Consider the following 15,486-nt stretch of genomic DNA (forward strand, 5'->3'; position numbering starts at 1 on the left):
TGCCCTGAGATTTCTATAATCTTATATTTCACTAATAACAGTTAAAATAATTGGTAAACAAACGTAATGCTGAAAATATACACTTTTACTGTATATCTCGGGCTTAAGAGGTTAACCCTGTGAGGCCCAAATTAAAAAGACATTAGCAACTTCAGAGGCCAGAGGGTGGGACATATAAACACATTTACTATCAAATAGCATTGTGAGGCTGAACAACAGGACCAATTGACTATACATGTGCTTAAATGGGAACTATCTTATAAATGGCCTTTTCAGCGTTTAGCATTGTTTCCTAGCTATGTGGACTTATATTAATATGATCTATGTCTCTAATTCTCATATTGGCGCATTCTTCCAATTCTCCTCTCACAATATTCACCCTCACTGAACTGAGTCATCTGAAAATTTGCATATCTGTGATGTCAGAGATTTCTCAGCTGCATAATAATGTGGCAGTTGATGTGGCAGTTGGCACCAGGCCACACAGTGGTTGGAGCCCAGCCTGAGTCAAAACGGCTTAAGATCTTGAGATAGAAAAATGCGGTTTTTGAGTACTTGATTAGAAATACAAACCGTACGTTAAATCTAGAGGAAGGAAGGACGTGGTACTTACCTCACCATTTGAAAAAAACCTAGGTGTTCCATAGACTCACAGGAATTGTGTAAAAGTGCCCAAATAGTGAAAGAAATAGTCAAATAGTTCCCCTTTAACATTTTTTAAATAAACATTCTTTTTTTAAATGGCTAAAAGTGATTTTGTAATTTTGCAACCGTGGGTCTCACAGGGTACTTTTAACCCTGTGAGGCCCAAATAAAAAAGACATTAGCAACTTCAGAGGCCAGAGGTGGCCATCGGCGTATTTAGACCACTATCAGTAGGGCACGTGCCCTACTGATGATCATCTGTGCCCCACTGATTAAAAAAAAAAAAAAAAATTTTTACAAATGTTTTTTATTTCCCCTTTTTTAACATGATCAAATGATCATTTAACATGATCAAATAATTATTATAATATTTTTTACTTCACTTTGAAATATTATAGTGAAATATTTTGCAATGTTGTCGCATTTATCTTGTTGAAATCCTCCAACAGGCTCTTTTTTGTAAGTTGACTGGTTTGCACACCAATAATACAGTGCAATAATAGAATAGTAGAATAGATAGTAAAATTATGCAATAGAATGGCCAGAGTAAAATAGTGCTACAGTACAATCAACAGCGGGGTGTATTAGAAGGCTATGGTGAAGAGGTACATTTTTAGCTTATTTCTGAAAATATTAAGAGATCTAGCTTCCCTAATGTCCATAGGTAGTGTGTTCCATAACTTTGGTGCATAGTTAGCAAAGGCTGCATCCCCGATTTTCTTTAGACTGTGGCTTGGAACCTTCAATAGTAGATGATCGCAATGTTTATACTTTGTATATAAGGAGGAGGACCTTGAAATCAATTCTAAATGTTACCGGAAGCCAGTGTAGGTTATTTACTTGTAACTTTGGGTTTGATCCAAGGAGTAAGTTGCCCCATATTGCTCTGTAACATTTCTCTTTTTGTTATAGGACCAACTAGTAGGATTTCAGTTTTGACCTCATTTAATTTTAGGAAGTTGTTCGTCATCCATTTGTTTATTGCTAAGAGACAGGCGGAAATGGAGTTTATAGCTGTGTGATAATTTGGTTCAGCGGAGATGTACAATTGTGTGTAATCTGCGTAACTATGGAAACATACATTGTGCTTTCTAATGATGTCTCCTCAATGTTCAATGTTCAATGCAATGTTCAATGCAAGTAAAGCACTTTAAGTGACTGAAAAAAAAGGTTGAGAAACGCTGGTATTATGGTGTGGCTCTTTGTGGTACCACAGTAATTTTTGTGGCTCTTAGTCTCTGACTGGTTGGCCACCCCTGGCCTAGTGGAAAGCCAACAAAACCACTCGTACGGTAACACACTAACCCCCTGTAAATACACCCCAATCTGGCACAACCCTGACTTTCAACTCGGCAAATCACCCATATACTTCCCAGCTTGGAAACAAAAAGGCATTACTCATCTTCACCACATCTTCACAGACAACAGCCTAATCACTTATCAAGATTTGACTGAAGGATACGGCATTGGGACAGACCAACACTTCCAATTTCTACAGCTGAAATCTATTTTGAAATCTAAAATTAACACTACACAGAATGATCTTGAACCACCTCCAATTATATTAGCAATGAATAAAATAACATCACAGATGAAAATATTTTCAAAAATAATATACAAAATACTGGCAAGCGCAGACACTACATTTCATCTCCCCTTCACAAAATGGGAACAGGACTTGGCTTTCTCTCCCAATGCCGTATCCTGGGAACAAATTTGCACCAACACATTCATAATGACTAACAACACTAACCTTCAATTAATCCAATATAAGGTGTTACACAGAGTACATATCACACAGCACAGGATGTTTCAAATGGGATTTGCAAGCACAGATGTATGCTCCCATTGCACCCTCAACACCCCAGACAACTATTTCCATGCCACCTGGCTCTGCCCACCTGTTCAAGACTTCTGGAATTCCGTCATCAATACACTATCCCGGGTCATGAGCTGCAGCATTCCTCTCTCCCCCTCCCTCAGTCTACTTGGGGATACTACTGCTATCAATTTATTAATCCAGAACACCAAACCCCTGCTCGTTTCCCTAGCTGTTGCCAAGAAAACTATCCTCTTAAACTGGAAGACAAGAAACAACGTGAATACTGGGCAATGGTTGGGCCTTCTCTCAAATTACATATCACAGGAAACAATCAACCGTGGATCACATCGAAGTCTCACAATTTAATAACATCTGGGAATTGCTTGTGGATAATCTAGGCTCCTAATCACAGGAGATTGACCTGTGAGCCATCCACTCCATAACCCACCCTTCTCTCAATCCCCCTCCTCACCCCCTACTTTACTTACTCCCCTCTCTGCCCCCCCCTTTCCCTTGTCATGTGTATTCGTTGTTGTCCTTCATTGTCCTTAGTTGTAATTTGTTTGTCAATGTCTAGTCTGAGTCCCCCCCCCCCCCCCGAGAGGGCAATGAAATGTCATTTTTTTTTTATTTTACTACTTTTTATTTAATTTTGCACTGTAAATACTATAGTTAAAACGTAGGGATGCTCGATATTGGCTTTTTTACCGATACCGATATTCCGATATTGTCCAACTCCAATTTCCGATACCGATACCGATACCGATATCAACCGATACCGATATATGCAGGGTTTCCCCCCAAAAAACGGAATAATTTCAGGTAACTAATAATTTCACTGGATGCATTCAAAAGGCCTTCTAAATGTAAGCATTATCTGTGCAAAATATGATCATTAAAAAAGTAAAAATGAACATTTTAAACCAACATGCATACTTTTGACAATAAATAAAATAAGAATTGGTTCTTACTTGCTTGCCTGGGTAAATAAAGGTTAAATAAATGTTAAAAAAAAAAAAAAAAAAAAAAAAGATTTTTTTTATTATTTTTTTTTACCGATACCGATATTTTCCGATATCACATTTTACTGCCGATATCGGCCGATAATATCGGTCGGCCGATAATATCGGACATCCCTATTAAAACGTATAAAAAATATTAAAGTTGTCCCCCGAAGAGGGGGGGGGGGGGGGGGGGGGGGGGGGGGTGAGTGCCCTAAAAAAAAGGGCAAAAAAAAGCAAAAAAAAAAATAAAGAAAAAATGGGGGACCCTGATGTAAACAAGACGAAAGTCTTACTCTGGTCTGCATCCCCTTAACAATTGTGTGTATTGAGCTGTACTGTATTGTACCCATTCTGCAATCTGTTCATACAATTTTCAATCAATCAATCAAAACCCACTTCCCCAGTAGCAGTAATTTGCAAGTGAAATTTCACTTAAGTAAAAGTACTTCTACTTGAGTAATTTATTTAAGTCATTCTACTACCTCTGCTCAGCAGTTCACTGCTGCTCAGAATGTGTTGATTAAGCCACCGCCCGACTTCCTCTGCCAACATAGAGTGAATCTCCGCTGCTCTGTCCTGCTGTCATTTCACATCTAGGATAATGGAATCAGAATCCATTACATTATTTCTTCATTCCTGCCAGATATGTGCATTTGCTCGCTCGCTCGCTCACTCACTCACTCACTCACTCTCACACACACACACACACGCACGCGCGCGCGCACGCACGCGCACACGCACACGCACGCACACACACACACACACACACACACACACACACACACACACACACACACACACACACACACACACACACACACACACACATACACACACAGGCTGTGCCTGTCTTCGTCCTCTGTGTTGCCAAGGGGAAACTGTGATTTATGATCAGTAGAGCAGCTCTCCCCTGCAACCTCAAGCAGTTCCAGTAGCCATGTGTATTTACTGTAAAGCCCCCAACTCTCTTCCTTGAATGGTTTTAGTTGAGGTTGGAGGTATATATATATTAGAGAAAGAGGAAGAGAGAGAGGGAGAGAGGGAGAGAGGGAGAGAGGAGGGTAGGATCACCACTGGGGAGAACTTTAATGAAAATCTTGCAAATGATTAACCGCCACTGTTAGGGGAGCACTATTAGCTGCCGTGAGAGTGATATAAAGACCCAGCTTTCCGTGGGCATGTTGGCTGAATAACCCTCAGGGCGATGTGTAATTTCCCCCACTGCACCGCACCACATTTATTATTACAGGTGCGCGTCGAAGGATCCCTCGCTCCATAATGCATGAAACGAGGCCTCACCGCTGGCCGCAGTGAGCGGATAGGAGAGAGAGAGCGGGTCTGCAGACCTCTCTTTTCATGTGGAGCTTTAACCCTTTCACTACCACACTACAGAAGGTTATATAGCGTACTTGCATCGCGTCCCGCTCTTAAGCCATACCGAGATATACCTCATCTCATGTACCTATTGTACTCCATCAACGAATAAAAACCAAAATACACCCCTCACCTGCCAGGCCCCGCCCCTTAGTGGCGTGCTACATAGTACTGGGCATGGCCACCACTCACTCTTCCTCTATTTTCGTTTCCATCGTAGTGGATGCAAGACGCCCTATGCAACTAGTTGATTTGAAAAGTTTAGATAATATTGGGTACTTACAGAGATTTGCTTACCCCTGGAATCTTCGGGGTATGTTCCAACGACACGTCGGGTCTATTCTGATGTTCCCTCGTCTTGTGGCAGCAGATCGAGGAACAGCGTGCGAGGTTGGCTATCGAGCCGGCTCGCACACAGGTGAGCCCTGTGTCATCAGGCATTGATGCTAGTGTTAGTAATGCTGGTTTGTTTTGTTACACAACCATGTTGTGTGTCGGCGCCAGGGGCGGGATGGTTTGGTGAACGTTCTACTGAAGTGGACGGGTTCCAGGCGATCCTGGAGCATGCTGCTAAACACTAATGCTAACGCTAAATGCTAATGCTAATGCTAAATGCTAACACTACTGCTGAAATGCTGGGCACTGTTCTAATGTTCCCCGCCGTGGGATGTTGCCGCTTTTCCCTCCTCTTAAACCGGTTCATTGATGAAGGTCAGTCGGTAGCTAATGTGGGGGTTTTTGCTGAGTCCTATTTTTCCCTTACGGGTAAATGGGTTGACAACAGGGTGCAGGGCGGGTGTGCCGTGGCTAGGTAGCCTAGCCAGGTAGCATCGATCCTGTGCCTCGGCAGGGCTGGACGGTGTCCCACCCGGGAGCCGATGCTTGAGAGCAAGTCGGCCCAGCGGGTGGCAGTAGAGCTATACTGCTGCAGGATGGAATTTAGCGGCGGCCAGTGTTGTGGCTCAGCTGACTGTTTTCTGTCCACATTAGCGTTGAACGCTATACTATAGTGGGGCTACTGTTTTTGTTCTGTCTCTCTGCTATGGGAATGTCTGTCAATGCTACAATCTTCCCTCCTCTCAACCATTCATGCTGACGGTCAATCGGTGTCTACTGGGGGAGTAGTGCGGGGGGGGGGCTTGTTTACCTTCATGGGTAAATGGGCTGAGGTCTAGGGCTTGTGAATATTATGAATGGTTCTCTCTGGTCCGCCTCCCCTTAACGTTGTGTACATGGGCTTGCCCATTCTACAGTATGTTCGTGGTGTTAGTTCATTTATTCATTAACCCCTTCATGGTGCACACCACAGTGGAGGTTGCTGTTTACACCCACCACTGGTGCTCCGTGTTAGCATCAGTCCTTTGCTTTTGACATGTTGAAACAGTGCCCCGCCCGGCCGACGCCATGAGGTGGGTTGGCCCGGCGAGTGGCTGGTGGGCTGCTAAAGCCTGTACCGCCACGGTATGGAATTGGCAGCGATTAGAACTGTGTTCGAATTGCTGTTTTTTCTATCAACAAATGGTGGCGGGGCCTTAAGGGCCAGCCGACGTCGACACATCGCGCGAGGTTGTTGACGTTATTAGCTTTGACCCAGCCGCAAGCTATAACCGCTTAGGGCTCCCCTCTCCAAGGATTTTGGTCTTCCGCTGGAGCGCGGGCGGTATTTGTCCTAGGCCCCACACTGCCTCACACCGCGCAGCCAGAAGAAGAGAGAGCACGGCCTTGTCAGCGGCGATGACGAGGCCCTCGACAGGCGGCCATGTTTTCCCCCGCCAGAGGTATCCTGGGCGTTGAATCGACAGGTGTCCACAAGGCCGACAGCCTTGGCGGCCGAGGGATCGGCCATGTTGGATGGGCTCGGCTTGCCCTGCCGCGAGCAGCTCGCTCTCCGATCACTCCCTCCCCCAACACCAGCGGAAAAAGGGGGCTCTGATTGTTTCCTTTGGCTGCGGGCCACGTGCCTTCGTTGAAGCGCGGGCGGCCCCACTTTTCGCTTCTCATGGGGACAGGGGCTGACACCCAGTTGATGGCTGAGCCTGGGTCTGTCCGTGAGAATGTTGTGCTGTCAAGCGGCTCCCACACCATAAGCTGTGTTGGTTGAGCCTGGTGTTACGTCTGTCAACTATAGGTGTTGTCAGCAGGGGGGCTCGAAACCTTTTGAGGCACACAGTGCGGGCTTCCCCGGCCTCGCCTTCGCCATGCCAGGTATCATGTTGGTGCCTCCCACTCCCGCGTGATCGGCAGTGGTCTGAAAAGAAGAGGTGCGCGTGATTTAGGTGGTAGTAATATCACTGCAGGGCTACGGTGTGTAGGAACCCATGGGGTCCTCACGCCTTGCATGTCCGGCTGCAGAACAACTCCTCAGCATGTTCTGGAGGGGTGTTCAGTGGGGGGGCTTTTGTCACCTAGATTGATGTCAGCTTCCCCCGTATCAAACCGGCCCTTTCTGTCGGGGTCCCCCCTTGGGTGCGATTGCCTCGTGGGTAGTGTCAGGTTCTGACCCGACTCCACGGAATGCTCTGCTCGCACAGGTCCAGGGTTGGCTACGCACAGCGGGTGGGACCGGGCCGCCTATCTACAGTTCCTTGCGGACCTGCGCCACATGGCGGCGGGTGCGTTGGGAGTGTCATCACATATGGCTACGGCAGTACCATATGTCGAGGTGGATGGAGAGAACGCTGAGGCGGGGACTTGTATTTACACAACCCCACCCGTTTTCAGGTTTGGTACAGACCCTATTGTCAGGGTCACCAGCAGTGACAGCTCTGGTCGACGAGATCTGATCTCTGTGGACGAAGCAAGCCATCGTCGTGGCGTTTTCCTACCGGTGTTCTCTGGTGCCTGAAAAATCGGGAGGGGGGGGGGTGTCAGACCCATGTTGGACCATGGGAAGGTTCGGTATTTTTTGGATCGTCTCCTACCTGTTGAACACTGTCAGGTGGGGGTCTGGTTCTCCTCCATAGACCTGTAGGATGCGTGTTCGCATTCCCGATCTTCCGTCCTAGGGCTTACCTGCGCTTCCTTATAGGGTTAGCGTATGGGTACCAGGGGCTGCCGTTCGGCTTTTCTCTGGCTCCCCGCATCTTCACCAAGTGCGTGGAGGCCGCACTGGTGCCTCTGCGTCGTCAGGGGTTACGAAGTGTATTCTGCCCTGCCGATGTTCTGGTCCTTGGCGGTCAAGGTGGATCGTCAGGTCTCATTCCAGGCAGGGTTCCTACCAGCCTGGGGTTGCTGTAGACTGGAAGTAGAGTACTCCTCTTCCCAGTCAACGGGTGGAGTGCTATGGGCATCCCTCTCAGAGCGAGTTGCGACACACTCGATACGACGTCAGTGTCGTATATCGACAGACAGGGAGGAGTACGCTCCCCCCGTCTGCACCGGGCGGCTGGCTATGGGCGTCCTCCATCTGCGCGGCCTGAGGGCTCCCCACATCCCCGGCAGGGTGAATATGGGTACAGGTAATGTTGCGGGGCGGTCCTCATCCTGACGGGTGGGGATTACGTCCGGACATAGCCAGGCAGGTTTGGGACCGATGCCGTGCCGCCTGGGATTCTTTCCCCATACATCTGTTAGGTCAGTTGTTGGGGCGGGTACGTTGAGGAGCGCAGGTCCTTGATCCTGATTGCGCCGGACCGGGGCGCAGCTGTGTGGTTCCCAGTCCTGATCCAGCTACTGGTAGCTCCGCCATGGCCTATTCCTTGGTCGGCGAAGGCCCTCACTCTGTTCAGCACCCGGTGTTGTGCCAACGTCTGATGGTTTGGCTGGTGAGAGGGTAAGTCTGGAGAGGATGGACCCTTCTGTGGTTGATACCATCCGGAATGCGCATGCTCCCTCCACTGTCGCGCTTTACGCAGGCAGATGGCGTATGTTCCAAGAGTGGTGTAAGGCGGGGGGCAGGGACCGGTGTCCTGCCTCCTGGATACTGTCCTTGTTTACCTCCAGTCTCTCCTTGATAGACTGTCGGCTTCGACGGTGAGGGTATATACAGCAGCTATATCCTCTTATCATGAGGGATTTGAGGGTGATGTTTTGTTCAGCCACCCTCTTGTGAAGCGTTTCCTGCTTGGCGCCCGATGCGTTAAGCCGGTAAAACGCTCTTTGGCTCCGAGTTCGGATCTTCAATTGGTCCTCGGTTGGTTGTCCTTGTTTGAGCCTCTTGAGCAAGCGCCGTTGGAACAGCTGTTGTTCAAGACCGCGTTCTTGCTGGCCGTCACCTCCGCTATACGTGTGGGTGAGCTTTGTGCTCTCTCGGTACGACCAGAGTGCCTGTCTTTCGTTCCAATTGCGGTGCCACTCTGCGGCCTAATCCTGCCTTCGTGCCTATAAATATCCGGAGTTCCTTCCGCTCCAGGGATATTGTGGTTCAGGCATTTCATCCACCTCCTCACGCTAGTGAGTTGGAGGCGGGCCTTCACCTGTCATGTCCGGTCCGGGCTTTGGGGATTTACCTCAGCCGTACTCAGGGCCTCTGGGCTACCGATCAGTTTGTCTGTTACGGTGGTTCTCGTGCTGGTAAGGCACTATCGAAACAGCGCCTGTCCCATTGGTTGTGCGAGGGCATTGCCCTTTGCTACACGTTGGCCGGGCTGGCTCCCCCTGCCGCTCTGCTCGGTGGGGCCTTCGTAAGGTTTTACCTCATGGACATGACCGGGGGTTCTGTCTCCCAGGCGGTTCTGAGGTCTGTGGCCTCTCCTGCTTCCCGTCCTTTGGTGGGGTAGCAGGGGTGTGTGGGTATGGGCCACAGTGTGTTGTGTCACACGTGGTTCCGCCTGTGCTGTGTGTTCAAGGGGTTCTAGTTCCCTCTTGTTCGCACTCGGGTGGAGTTGACTGCGCCCCCTCTTCATTAGGAAGGATGGGGTGACAGGACTCCCCTTCCCCCTTGATGTGGGCTTACGGGTCCTCAGGGGGTGCATCTGTCGGGCCTCGCGTCCACTCTACCCCATATCTCGGTATGGCTTAAGAGCGGGACGCGATGCAAGTACGCTATATAACGACAGGTTATGTATATAACCTAGTTATATGAGTACTGGCTAAGCGTCCCGCTCTTAGTGTGCCCTGCGTTCCCTTGGGGAAACTTTTCTTTGGAAACGATTTTTTCCGAGGAAGAGTGAGTGGTGGCCATGCCCAGTACTATGTAGCACGCCACTAAGGGGCGGGGCCTGGCAGGTGAGGGGTGTATTTTGGTTTTTATTCGTTGATGGAGTACAATAGGTACATGAGATGAGGTATATCTCGGTATGGCTTAAGAGCGGGACGCTTAGCCAGTACTCAGACGGTTAACCGTCTGTAGTGTGGTAGTGAAAGGGTTAACCTTCTGTAGTGTGGTAGTGAAAGGGTTAACCCTTTGTCGCGTGGCAGTGGGTTAACCTTCTGTATTGACACAGTGAAAGGGTTAACCTTCTGTAGTGTGGTAGTGAAAGGGTTAACCCCTATGTAGCACCCTGAATATGTGGCTATTATTCAGAAGTGCTGACTTGCCTTTTATCTCCCCTTTGTGCACAAAGACATATTAACTAGTTTCCATTGATATTCCCTCGAACAATGATGCGGGTTTCTCCTTCTCTCACCGGCTGGAATATGGATTATAAACAGTAAACTGAATCATATTCTATCCACCCAGTGCTTCCTGTGGGGCTAGTTGGCGGTACCAGCAGGGGGCGGCGGTGGCAGGCGGAGCGCACGAGAGAGACACAGCAGGAGAAGCAAGTCAACGGGAACGGAAGTGAGGCGAGCCAGCCTCTTCGACATTGGACTTGGATCTGGTCGGTCGTGTCTTTACAGAGCCCCGTTGTGGACCACACGGGTGAACGTATTGAACTTGAGCATATTACGGGTTATACTAGAAATATAAGCGTAGTAGCGTGTTGCATGTCCCCACTGAACAACCCTAGTAATACTACGAGTTATCCTAGAAGACAAGCAGTATAGCCAAGTGTTGGCTTATGTTAAAGATATTCCCTCCAGTGAGGTGCCCAGCCAGCGTGGCTTGAAGAGGACCGGTGTTTAGAGGCACCCTGCGTCATTGTATGTTGCGGCTAGCAGGAGGGCTGTCTGGGACCCACAGAGTAGCTTCAGTTAAGGTAGGGCCAGATTATTGTCGCGCGTCGACCCAGCACCGACCGTCAACCGCCTGCCTTCGCCGGCGTTCGGCATCTGCTCTGCACCGGCTGTCTTCAGCCCAGCGCGGGAGTTCGTCCCGTCCAGCAGAGGTCGCCATCACCCAGCACGCGCTCTCAGCCCGCTACTGCTCCCTCTGCTCCAGCCCCGCTTGCTAGCGCCCGCGACGAGAGTGTTCAACGCCATCTTATCACCCGGACAGTGGTGGTGTGGCGAGGCCGCCATCTTGGTTGAGTACATTACAGCTTCGGTGCTCAGGATCTTATTGCACAGTACACAGTGTGATGCGGCCTACGGGTGAAGCTAACGTTGCTAACTACAGTTCATAGGGGTACCCCATAAACATTACATGCCGGCATTAGTATAGGACTTTTGTTTTGGTAAAGTGGGCCCACTTTTTTCATTTCCTTTGAGTGTGATAACGTGTTTGTTCTTTAATAATAATTTCCCATCTAATTAACCCTTCCCCTGCGGGAAGGTTACTGACCAGTGGTATCATAAGTAAAGCCTTAGAGAGGTACTATCCTTACCATATAATTAAAGCCTGAGAGAGGTATTATCCCTGGTACTAACCCAGACGTGGGTGATGAGTCAAGCACATTGGTGTATAATATAAGTTTCTAGAAGGTATTGAGTTACAACTTGGGTAATGGTAAGATTCCATTCTATTTACACCATTGCCATTAAATCTTTGTAACTGAACAGTACAATTAATTATAAAGAATTTGTGGGAGTTCTGTGTGCGTGTCCCTTCCTGAGTCTATAAACAACTGTTTTGGTGTGGGTAACGTTAATACTTTTAACCCATTCCTATCCAACTCTTCCCTTCTTACTGTAAGGTTTCTAATGTCACTGAGGGAGGGTACTGCTTGCGGGGGGAACTAAGTTATTTATTTACAATTCAGTCACTAGGTGTGGGAGGGTTAAAGGAGTAATTGGGGGAAGTGAGAGCGAGTTGGGGAGTACTGCTGACCGCCCTGGAAGGGAGAGGAAGACCAGAGTACCAGACCAGGTTGGTAAATCCCGGGCCCCATCCACTCCCACTGCCGGCCTCCAGTTGACGCTCCAGACCCAAAGACGAAGGTGCAGTCAGACGGAGCTCTACTGTGTCTTGCTACCCAGTGGCTGTGCACACCCGTTCCCACGAAGCACGGATAATCCACCCTGCTACATTTGGCGTCACAAACAGGATCAACATCCTACTCCACTCCCTCGTATGTGATGACCGAGAGACCCACGATGTCCGAAGAGGGGACCCACGCCGCGCAGGAGATGGCGGCGAAGTTTGAGGAGCTGCAGGAGGAGTGTCGGGCTCAGGCGGCACTACTGAAGCAGCAAGTCGCCGAGGTAAAGAAAGAGGAGACCGAACGCATGGAGGAACTGACCGCACAGGTGGAGGCCCTGGCGGCCAGAGCCCATCGCCAAGCCGGCATGCTGGACCGACAGGCCCTGGCCCTGGAAAAGACTCAGGTCGCTCCCGACCGGGACGGCCGCGAACCCCGCCCCGGCCCCTCCGTCGTGTACGTCCAACGAGAGCGAAAGTGCAGTGAGTTTGGGGGAGAAAAGGAGAGGGGAGAGCTGCCTGTGGAGGACTGGATCCAGGCAATGAGGACCTATCTCTGTGCCAGTCGAGTGCCGGCGGAGGAACAAGTGGAGGTCGTACAGCTCCACCTGAAAGGCGAGGCGAAACAGACGGTGCGCCTCCTGACAGAGGGAACCGCCCCCGACACAGAAGCCTTGTTCGCGCTCCTCGAAGAGACCTATGGAGACAAGGCCCCTGTCAGTGTCAGCCTGGGGGAGTTTTACGACCGGAGGCAGGCCGCCGGGGAGACTGTGAGACAATTCGCCTACGACCTGCTAGAAAGGATTTGTCGCATACGACGTCGGGCACCCACCCAGGTCACCGACGCCGCCGCCCTGCTGCAGGAACAGTTTGTGGTGGGCCTCAGAGACGAGACCCTGAGGCGAGAAATGCGGAAGTACATGAGGGAGGACGGGACGCGGCCGTTTCCCCAGGTACTGAAGGCGGCGATCGACTGGTCCGAAGAGGAGGTGGTCCTGCCCCCCGCGAGGGGTGCCGCCCGGGGCGTGATACACGCCGTCGTCGTGGAGAGACGAGAGCCACCTCTGGACATAGCCGCACTCCAGGAGTCCATCCGACAGCTCTTCGCCGGCCAGGAGCGGTTGGGCGCGCGCCTGGAGCAGCTCTTCCAGGCGTTTCAACAGGAGCGAGACACGCCCCAGAGAGGCTTCGCCAGAAGCCGACGGAGGGGAGACGTGCCCTCTACCCCGCGCCGACTACCCCGCCGGAGCGAGGATGGGAGACTGATCTGCTACACCTGTCAACAGCCCGGCCATATCGGCCGTTAGTGCCCAGCGCGATGGGAGAACCACGCCCGACGGAAGCACCGGGCGGTGAGGTTCCTCTCCCACCAGTACAGGGCGCCACCCACACAGCAGCCGGCGGGTCGTCCGACCTGGCGACCGCCAGACGAGGGGCCGGAGAGGGAAGTGTGGTGACGTGCCGGATGATATGCCACCAAGGCGGCCGGCCCGACGGACGCGCTGGTGCCCGGTCGCCCATTCCAATGAGACCAGGACAAGAAGTAGTGGACACAGAAAAGGACGTTCTAGCGATCCCAGCGGAAGGCATTCGTGCCCGCCGGAGGCCCGAAGCGCGGGCCGGGCCGCCGCAGGCCCCCGCCCTGGTCGCAAGGCCAACCGAAGAGGTGAGCCCACGGGAGCCGCCGGAAGTCAACAGCGAAGGTTATGTAACGATCTCGGCGGAAGAAGTTCGTACTTGCTTGCTCCGGGCTGCGTGGGGTCGGCCGGCCCCCGTCCGTGCTCGCCGGAGCCCCGAGAAGCGGACCGATCCGTCGGGGGTCCCAGTGGTCAGCGCAAAGCAGATAGCGGTCCAGAAGGGAGACGGCGGATATAGCTGGGACGAGATACGGCAATTCCAAGTGGAAGACCCGGAGGTGGGGCCTGTACGGGAGGCGGTGATGAAGGGGATCCACCCCACCGGAGTGCAACTGCAAGAGGTGAGCCCACTCATGCGTAAGCTCTACGGGCAGTGGGAACGGTTCCGTCTGAAGAATAAGGTGCTATTCAGGCGAGTTAGTGACCCTCGAGATGTAGAAGAGAAACTACAGTTGGTGGTGCCGGGGGTGCTGCGGCGGCACGTATATGAGATTCAACATGTCCTGGGGGGACATTTGGGCGAACGCGGGACACTAGGGTTAATGGGGCGGGGCTATTACTGGCCAGGGATGGCGGCCGAGGTGAAGGGCTGGAGGCAACAGTGTAAACAGTGTGCCCCGGCTCGAGACGTGGTCCCGAAGGCTTGGGCCCCAGAACATGCACCTACGGGACTGCCCGAGGCGGGCGGGAGCACGCGCGGATTCCCCGGAGGATGCACGAACCTGCACAGAGCTCATCCGAGTCTGATGGTTCCCCCCTTGGTGACTCCACCCCCCCTACATCCTCTCGTGTTGTTACCCGGGAGGGCAAGAAGACGGACACGGGATCTGAGAGGGGGGAGTCATACAGTCAACATATTCTTAAATAATAGCGCTGCCCGAGGCTGGGCATGATACAGTCAACATATAGCAAGAGAGAGAGCTCCCGTTCTACAGTCAATATACAGTGTACAGAGAGAGAGAGAGAGAGAGAGAGAGAGAGACACATTGGAAAGAAATTGAAATGCTATTTGGCCCTAAACAGAGAGTACACAGTGGCAGAATACCTGAGCACTGTGACTGAAGATCCTTGACTAGGTACAGACTCAGCGAGAACAGCCTAGCCATCGAGAAAGGCAGCCATAGGCAGACTGTGTGTGTTAGAAAGAGAGAGAGAGAGCATGTGTGTTTGTCGTGTGTGTGTGTGTTAGAGAGAGAGCATGTATGAGACAGATAAGCAAAGATGAGCCCCTAAAGGATATTCAACTTTTAATGGAAGAACAAAACAGAAGGAAAAGATAACTTCATAAAGGCAACATGAATATACATAGATCCAAAAGGACAAAGATCAACACTTAAATCCAAAGAGAAGAGGGTCTATACCAGAGAAAACAAAGCAGCAAGGAGCCAATGGCCAACATCAGCTAAATAGGCTAGCCAGGTACTGACACCAGGCCACACACAGCTTTGGCCAACGGCCCAACGCTACCCAAGCTACACAAACGACCAAGACAATTCACACACAGCACATGTCGTATCTCCAAATGTTGTGAAGTAACATATGTTTTGCCTGGAAAAAAACATCGTTATTAACAAAACATTCGGGAGGGGAAGGAAGGAAGAGTGGGGTAATGTCATGACATTTTCATTCATCTTACCTGCACCAAGGAACGCAGGGCGAAAGGCCGCAACACAGGTCTCCACGTTGACGAAAGGCCTCTCGCTGGCGGGACAAAAAGAAGCTATGGCCGGAGCCTTGTCATGGTGCAGGCCCGACTACATCTTCTGTCAAAGATGATGTCGTAGTCAAAGTGCCAGAACCCCCTGCTATTCTCACGGCTAATGT

The sequence above is a fragment of the Notolepis coatsorum genome, assembly GCF_963971535.1.
Source record: "Notolepis coatsorum genome assembly, chromosome: 10".
In the NCBI taxonomy this organism is placed as follows: Eukaryota; Metazoa; Chordata; class Actinopteri; order Aulopiformes; family Paralepididae; genus Notolepis; species Notolepis coatsorum.